The sequence below is a fragment of the Lottia gigantea genome (assembly GCF_000327385.1).
Source record: "Lottia gigantea unplaced genomic scaffold LOTGIsca_15, whole genome shotgun sequence".
Classification (NCBI taxonomy): Eukaryota; Metazoa; Mollusca; class Gastropoda; family Lottiidae; genus Lottia; species Lottia gigantea.
The window spans coordinates 2,327,912-2,334,635 of record NW_008707797.1 but is presented as its reverse complement, the minus strand read 5'-3'; positions in this window follow the sequence as shown (position 1 = coordinate 2,334,635).

Here is a 6,724-nt window from a genome sequence, read left to right as displayed (position 1 = left end):
GTTATGATCAGCATGACGAGAAGTATTAATGTTACATGTAATATGAAAGTGATAATGATTGTATTTGTATTGATTGGTGTATAGGTTAACGACCATTTTATTGATCTTTCTATCACCCTCTATCATATTTTCACCAGCTAATGATTGGAAGTAAGAGAGGATGGTAAAACGTACCATGATGGACAGACGGTACCAGGTTTTGTTCTAGCGTGTCAGAAACAATTTATTCCAGACTAACTACTTACGTTACATGTCTAATTACTTTTGATTTTTCGGGCAATCTCAGATACCCCCCTCCCCGCCCCCCTCCTCGGACGTAACTCTGGCTCCGCCACTGAATCCAAGCATGTCCCTCCCTCCTGTTTCCCAAACTCAGCTAGGGTCTCACAATAACAGAGGTGAGTGGGCGGCTCATACGGACATCACTGTTACTATATACATGTAAATAATAAATGAATATCAACATGTTGATAAAGTACAGATTAATAATCGTGTTTGAACATGAATCGTGATTCTAATATTGATTAGAATGACATCGTATTTTTCAATTCCTAAATGAGGTGGATTAGCCCAAAACTTGCCCCTGGCGATCTGAAATTTGGTGTGCTTTTCCTTGACCAACGCCATACACGAGTACATTAGACGCAAATACGTATATAAAAAATCATTATCAGGGCATCAGGTGTTCCAGAAGAGTGTTACATCAATGTATGTTCCAGATCTCTCCTTCAAATAGGATATTTACAGATACTTTGATCAACCTCTATTAACCAGTAACATTATAATCTATGAATGACATACACGAGTATAAAAGACTTGATATTCATTTGATAAATTATTGACAGTGAATCAGGTTTAAATCAACAAGACTCTCGTCAGTTAGGTCAAGTGTTAGAGTGGATTTTCTTATTGACATTAATCTTACTACAGACTACAGTAATTTCGCCCTGGAATGTGGAAAAAAAATCTTATTTCAGTACAAGGGAAGACAACCACTGATTCTAGATACATATCACAGTAAATTAAATGGAGAGTGCGTGCCAGTTTGATAAAAAAAAGCAAGTTCGTCGTCATGCTCGGGGGCGATTATTGAAACAGGCTCCCTTAATTTGAAAAAAAATATTTCATGTGCACTGCTTTGCCAATTACATCGACCAAAACCCTTCTTCATATCAATTTCAAACTCTTTATTGTCCAGTTTATTGAACAGATTCCCTAATTATTTTCTTCGAAATTTATATTTTTAATATCACGTAATGTGGCTAAAGAGTATGAGGAATTTGCTGTGGTCTTAATGTCTCTTCAGCTATACTAGTGTTCTCCCTTAGACTAATTAGATACCCGACCTGGTCTATTGTAAATCACTGCACTGGAGGTAATAATCGAATCGACAAAATGTAACTGAGATAAAGAATTACGTCGTAATCAGTAGTTTTCTGCCTTTTAGGAGCAAATGTAAACAAACCGTGAAATAAATGTAAACAGTCCGTGGAATAAATGTAAACAATCCGTGGAATAAATGTAAATATTCCAGGGAATGGATGTAAACAAGCCATGGGATGGATGTAAACAAACCGGGGAATGGATGTAAACAAACTCGGGAATGGATGTAAACAATCTATGGAATGGATGTAAACAAGCCTGGGAATAAATGTGAAAATATTATAACTCCATACTCATATTGGGATATTTCACTTACCCTCACATCACCGACCATTTACTGGAAAATGAAAATATGAAATGAATGGAGTTTTACGTCCTACTTTTCTGCATCATGTGGGCTAATTAAAACGGGCAACGACGTTCGGGGTGCAATGAGGGAAATTTAGCCAGGACAGCGGCTTCAGCCTGCTCTTTTTCGATTTCCAACTGTCTGTAACGTGCGTTCATTTAATGGAAGAAAGATCTCTATGCTATATGATTAGGTTGCTCGTTTAACATGTATTAATGGAAATTGGAAGTAGAAATTCTGTGTCAATAGAAATAATTACTAGTAATAAAGATGGAGAAAGGGTGGCTGAGAACTTCTTTGATTAAAAGCAATAAGAAATCACCTCGTAAATACATGTTACAATTGATTGACATAACTTAACTATTTCTTTAATTGAGCCTGGCTATCAATGATCTCTCACATTTTAACTTAGAATAGTACTAAATAACTGACAGTACGGGGCAAGATTTTACAGCCCCCACCCATGCCCCACGGTCAAGTCTGAAGAGAGGGATAGGGTCAGGAACTAGACATTAATTTAACCCACTATGAATGATCTTTCACATTTTAACTTAAAGGAGCACCTTCACTATCCGTTCGACCAATCACACCTTAGTTTCAGAAACAGGACTTTTTTTTAGCTAACATAATCAGTTATAGTGTTCACAGCTCATCGCCAAAATTTGAGCCTTCAAATCCATGTGTATCCATAATTATTCATGTTTGAAAGTTAAAAATTCGATTCGAATTTTAGTGAGACTATACCATATATAGAAAACACATACATAGGAATAGACAGTGAAATTTCTAGTTTGAGGTATATTTGAAAGGATTATATGATTTTCGTGTGTTTTAGTACTTCTTAAGACCATTAAAGCAAAATAAAGACCCATATCAATCCCCGAAAATGCTGATTTTCTCCCTTAATACCACAATACCAAGTCAAGTCAAGAGGGCAAGATGAGGTTATGAATCGAACATCTTCTATAAATGACCCGTGCAAATCTTCCTTAATTTCTAATAAATACAAATATTATCAGTTGCTGTACAAGCAGGTGTAATATCCAGTCTACTTTCGATTTTCCTAGATCATATTTTTCAGTGGCCATCATATATTACATTTTTGACAAGGCCAAGCTTCCATGTGACATAAAGGAAAGTGGAAAGAAAATTTCTGGAAAAGGTTCTAGAAATTCATATAGCATCGAAAGAGGTGACATTTGAATCAAGGAATAGAGTCCATGTCTGCTTGTATTTAGTACCGCGGTTTATTGGCAAGGGAGATCACCCGGTCATTAAGTGAACAATTACCTTTTCTTTACTCACTAAATTACCCTTTTATATTTTCCTTTTATTTTATCCGAGTTTCCGTTCAATGTTAAGAGCCGGTTGGATATAAAATGCGGAATTTAAAGTAGCAAGTAGTCTCTATTGTCCATAAGCCATTATATTGACGAAGTCGATGATAACTTCTCAAGACTGGTTGGTCGAGACTAATTACTGTGAAATAATTGACTGTTTCTAATCTAAGTAGAAATCTTCAAGTGTAAATTTCTTCAAATCTCTTGTATTTACAGCATCGATTTTTCTCTATTATAGTCTCACTATATCAGACATTGTTTGGTTGTAATTGTTTGGATTTGTTCAGGAACCAATGCTAAAAATGTAGCTTCAAGTTAGCGTTTGTTTTGTGAGTCGAATGGGACGAAAAATCGTGGCTCCAAGTGCTACAGGCTTTTCAGGTTACAAATCCCTCAATTTGGAAATGGAGTTAGATATCGCAAAGCGAGTGACATATACCATTGTTTAAACATAACTTTCTTACATCACACACGGCATGGCATTTCTTCCCTTTTTCAACTTCACGTGACCCTAACAGGTGCTTTCATACCAATGAGGTCTTCAAAATTCAAATTACGACCGACAGGGTTGGCGAGAGGGCTAGGCAATTTGTGACTCCCTTTTGTTGAGTACACATAACAAATCGACTAATGTCTTTTCAATTTTAAACAAATCCACATCGTTCTCATTAGCCCAACTAAACAGGATGCAGAAAGTTGCGATGTTAAACCTCATTGCATCAAAGACCACAGACAGTCTGATATTAAGAGACTACATTGTTTCTGGATGAAAAGACCGGATCATTCCCGTCCAGCAAACAGACCAATCAACACAAGCGGAACTATCGGTTTTAAATTATAGCCCTGATTGCTTTAATAGAAGGCTCAGGTGTCTTCACGACATCGTCATATTTATTAACAATTTCAAACAATTTTCTCTCCACTTCAAACTGTAGGTAAGAGTCAAATCAAGGGCGATAATTAGTACATGGCCGTGTTTGAGTTATTGATCAAGCAATTCACCATCACAATTAACTCTTTCGCCTCGCGTTTTGATTCTAGAGTGGCAATCAAAATTTACTAGAATAGAATAAAGAAAAAAAGACAAAAAAAGCTTCCATTATTTCAAAGTTAACGATGATGTTTTGTTTAATTGTTCTGCTGTTTTTTGCCATATGATACCAGCGAAGACAGGGCTGTCACAGTTCACTGTGTTCGTTTCTAATTCCCCTTTCTCTGATATCGTAATAAAACGTAAGAAAAACTTGTCAAGACCTCACAACTTTTAATACAGAAAAAAACAATATGGCCGAATCCCAAATTGTCATTACATTTCAGTCAAATGGTGCTGCTATGGTTGCCGGGAAAATGTTTTAAACGTAGCATAGAAATTCATTTGGAACTTGTGGACAGATTTGTTGAATCAGATGTATCCTGTCACTACGTTTAAGGCGGATGGTGCTGCTATGGTTGCCGGGAAACGTAGTATAGAAATTTAATTGGAATTTGGGTAAAGATTTCTTGAATAAGATGTATCCTGGAAGGTATGAAAATCCCTTTTCCTTTTAAATACCAAACTGTCTCTATGAATGAATGTTAAAAAACAACAGTCTGTGATAATATTAGCGTTTATTAGTCGACCACCGTCCCCCAGGGGGAGTTAATATTCAATATTCAGTTTTACTGCTAGTTCATTAATTCACTCATAAATTCATTATTAATCGTCTTTTAATTAGATCTAAATAAACCACTCAGGCTAATCATTCCAGAGAAAGTTATCGCCCTTGTCTCGAGAGAATACATCATCATTGTTACACTAAAACCCAGGATTATTTTGTGGCGGATGAAGATTTTTGGAATAATGATAAAATATCTGAGACGTCAAAGGTCAAAACTGTTAAGGTCCAATTATTTGAGGCATAAAACGAAGATGAATCTCTTTTTTGAATAATGAGTCGATGTATCAAAGTTTGAAGATGTTTTGTTTCGATCCTCAAGGGTATTTTTGTGGTACGGATGAAATGTTTTTGAATAATCATAATCATCCGGATGCACCGATTTTTTGAATAATTAGTCAAAGGTCAAAACAATTTTGAACAGAGTATTCGGAATGAAACTGATGCCAAAGGTCAAGCTAATTTAGTGCCAATTAATAAAAACAAAATCATTTTTTGCAGGAAATGAGAAATCATATGAGGGACTATTTTAGTATGGCGGATGGTGTTATAAATAATGATTAAAGAGTCAAGGATTATTTTGGTGTCGTTGATGAATATTAGGGTTAAAGCTATTATGAAACGAGAAAAGATAGCCTTTATGATCCAGTAATGTTTGGTAGCAGAGACAAGAGAAAATCTGGGTGTCAGAGACTAAAGAAAAATATGGTTTCAATTTTCATCCGCTGAGACTAATCACCACCGTCTTTAGTTTTAATCAAATCTGTCATAGAGACGTTTTTATAATAAACCACGTATTATTATTGTTTTCAATTAGCGACAATCAAGGTATTTGTCCCCCTAGAATTTTATAGTATATGACCAAAAAATCACACGATAGTTCTGTTACGAGATAAAACAAAGACAGAACTATAGAAGACCATAATAGAACATAGCCAGAAATTATGAATAATTTAATTGAAGTTATTTTAAATCTTCTTTTCTACTTCTCAAATCACAACATTGCTCAAGTGTCAGGATCAAAGAAAAAGTTGACAAAAAAAAAACAAATAAACTAAAAAAAAAACAGCCATTAAGGTAGACCTGAAATGATTTTAATAAATATCCTGTATTGAAACGGAGTTTTACGTCTTACTTTTCTGCTCGAGTTTCTGAATCACAATGCCAGATGTCTTGGATAGATTGGATCGTTTAGCACAAACCAATTATCTTTTTCTCGACCGAAATGCAGTAAACATGGTGCACGGCGGTGCGAAAAGCATGTCATCCAGAGAGCTTACGACTTTCCTCTTTGTGACAGAATTCAGTGACTGTATAGCTTTAAAAGCAATTGACATATGGTGAATTAGAAACCGGATTTTCACGTCGGTTGATTGGTGATTGTATGTTATTATCTGTAGAATTAACACCCAGTCGTGTTTTACTGGTAAACCCGAGCTGATTGACTCCTGGTGTCCATTTCTAACGATTGTTGATGTCGGAAGTTAACAGTTGATCATCGGAAAGATGTGTCACTTACTGAAAGAAAGCGAGTGAAAATGGCTGGTTTTTAACACGATATATATTGATTAAATCAGAATAATTTACACTGTTTTTCTCTCTCAATTAATATTGACTAGAAATTAACTGGTACTTACTGTCTGACATAATAATTCATACTTTCTACTTCTCTCTTTGTACGCCGACAGTTGGAATCGAGAACGAGTAGGCTAATATCCATGAAGAATTGGAGACGACAATGACACCCCTGTCTCTTTTTTCATTACTACCCCTGTCCTCATCCCTCCCCTCCACTCCGTTCTAAAGAGAATATTGATCGACAATGATCCCGTTTTCAAACCCTCTCCCCTGCTTTTCGAACATTACCCATTACTACCTTGCTCTCATCCTCCGTCTGAAAAGAATAATAATCGACAATGACCCTGGTTTCCGTCCTCTCCCTTCTGTTTCATCGCTTACATAATTATGCTCTCATCCATCCTTTTTTCAGCCCCCCC